A 3,265-nucleotide genomic window follows, 5' to 3' on the forward strand; every position below is an offset into this window, starting at 1 on the left:
GCTCTTCGTCGGGGTTAGCTGGCAGAGCTGAGCTCCTAGGCCGGCTTACTGGGCCGATTCTCCATTTCCTCGGGCCTTATGAATGGGCATGATCTGGCCCATACACCGCTTACTTTCCGAGAGCTGATTTAACATTTTTTTCCCGGCTTTCTATTCCTATTTACAAGCACAATTTATGAAGTTAATGTGGTAAACTTCATAAATTGTTGATTGCGTTCCAAGGATCAACAAATTATCCGGACATTGCTTTAGATTGACCCTATCTACACAAGACTGGAATACCAAAAAAAAGTATATAACCATTTCATGAAACACCAAAGGGTTAACACATTAGCACATGATTTTCTTATAGCATATGAAATGCCTTTGAAACACATGAAATTCTAAAATATTCAATTCCAAACCCCAAAAGTTTGAAATATTAGTCTGCACGCGGTTGCACATGTAGCAGTCCTAGCATCAGCAATTTGTTGACTACTACATACCGGTTGTTTTGCTTAAGTAGAGTGTACTGAGATAATCGATCTTATAATAGAGAGAAGAAAACCATTGTTTTTCAAAAAGAAACCTATCATCAATCTTTGCCTTTTTACTTATAGAATATCTTTTACCAGAATCAAATACAATAAATAAAACAGATACCTTAAAAATTTATGAATTGATTTTATATAGGAAATTAATAACTTAACAGTTTGAGAAAAATAACTTTACAGTAATTCTAAATTTCTTTTTTTTGTAATTATTTTATAGATATTTTTGAGTATGTATATCAAATTACACTACCTAAAATAAAATTTTAGGAATTCTCATCATTTATTTGGATAATAAATATCTTAAGTAAATACTTATGATTATAAAAGTTATAATATACAATTTAAATCACTAAATATAATATCTAAAAGAAGAAAAAAAATTAACAATAACACTTATATCATTAACATAAAATATTTAACCTAAAAATGTATGAAAGTGTATTAATAACCGTTGAGAGGCATGTTATTATATTATTATATAAAACTTTGATACATGACATTTATTTTGGTTAAGATGTTTTTGATTTTATTTGATACATGGCAATAAAGAATGTTAATAGACAAATAATTAGAGATGAAATTTTTAAATAAGGACATAGTAAATTGATTCCCTTAACTTAAACACCAAGACTTTATAATTATGAAATATTTATCTGTAGAAAGTATTATTTTCAATGTATGATTGGCCCACTTAGTTGTAGAAAGTATTATTATTTTTCAGAATAAGTTAAGCCGTCTATAATTTTTATCCATTCGGCGAAACATTTTAAAATTGTGCAAAAATATAACATAACACATTATTAAGCAGATTCTTACTGTTAGTTTAATTATTTTCACCTTAAACCCAGATAGCCCAAGTACTTCTAAAAGTCCAAATTGTTTGTTTTGCACTGTTTTGTATATCATAAATTTTATAGTAAGTTTTATAATGGGCAGTTTTTATATATTGAGTCAATATGCCTTTTTATTTTTTTAATACGTACGAATTGAAAATTATAATTTATTTTAATTTATTCACCCTGTACAAGGCGCAGGTCATAAAAATTAATCGAAGCTTCGACTGGAGACACTTAGATTTAACAAAAATTATATATATAAATATAGTTCAATTTATAAACTGTCTAACACAATAATGATTATTTGTGGAGTTGCATTTGTGACCACAAATGTATTTATTCTTAAAACCATAATGCAAATTGAAAATTTAATCTTTTTAAAAATATTGACATAATTTACCCATATGAGCATGTTGCTTGGTTTGTCGTCTGTCATCGACATATTGATAATGACTTATATGGTTTGTTTTATGATTATAATTTTACGTTTTACATTTTCATTAAAAACGAAAAATTCACAAAATAAAATAATACCTAATAATTAAATATTTACTACATAATTATATTAAATTTCTTCAACCAATATATGAATATTCAAAAAATCTGAATTCTTATATTTTGGTTAAAATATTTTGTGCATTTTCATACATCACATTATATAGTGATACGAATTAGTAAAAAGTAAAAGTAAGAATTTAATTATTTTAAAAATATTTTATATCCATGTGTGAAATTTCAAAATATTTTGGTTAATTTCATTTATATATTTATGAGTCGATCATCACTTTAGTTTTTCTTAAAAATTTTCGAGACAAATATAAAACAATTAACGAATTATATATATACACCTCTAGAATGATGAACTAAAATAAATATATTGAGCACAACTATCTGAATTTTAGCCTCATTAATTCAAAAAGAACTTGGATTTGGATTAAGTTTTTAGCCTAATATATTCACAAAACCATAAAAGAAGTAACATGACCAATCTAAATTAATATACCTAAAATCATACGTCAAATTGAAATGAAAAATATATTATTATCTGTAACAATATTTATATATATATATATATATATATATTGCAGAATGATTCAAAACTTATAAACTATTATCTGTAATAATATTATATTCATTTCTTATAAATATATATTACAGAACGTCTCAAACTTATAAGTAAATTAAAATTAAATATTAACCAGTTATTACATGAGTTAGTTCCTTTGAAAATTATAAATGTGCATGATATTCCAAAAGATTATCAGTAACATTCGTTTATGGTACTAGAATAGATCACAATTTTAGTTGAAATATTCAATTTTTTTCCAAGATAATATATGCTAAACTATATATAGTTTAAAATATATATTTACAAATCTAAGACACCAAACTATATGGAACAAACAAAATTAATCAAAAATTTACCTAATTTAGAATAAAAAATTTATGATTTACTTCAAAAATAAATATAATTTAATATTTCCAAATAATAACCAAACTGGCTATATATGTTATACATAAAATTGAATGTCTAATTAGAATGACAACATAATATTATTCAAAATAACTTTAATTTATACATAAATTATAACTTGATTTGAAATTTATAAATAAATGAAAATAATAAATAAATTTTTATAATTTCTTTACTTTGTATCCGTGCATATGCACGAGAAAATCACCTAGTAAATAAATTTATCACAGTCTTTTTTTTTTAATTTGGTAAAAAAGTGATTTCATCTATTTATCGGAAATCCAAGCATTGTAAATTGTCTTTTCTAACGCGGATTGAATTTGAGCGGTGGATCGAATCCGAGCGGTGAATCTAATCCGAGTTGCAAAAGGCTACTAACACTCCCTTTATCACTGGGCAATTCAACGTCAATCTTTTACTTT

The sequence above is a fragment of the Brassica oleracea genome, chromosome C6 (assembly GCF_000695525.1).
Source record: "Brassica oleracea var. oleracea cultivar TO1000 chromosome C6, BOL, whole genome shotgun sequence".
Taxonomy (NCBI): Eukaryota; Viridiplantae; Streptophyta; class Magnoliopsida; order Brassicales; family Brassicaceae; genus Brassica; species Brassica oleracea.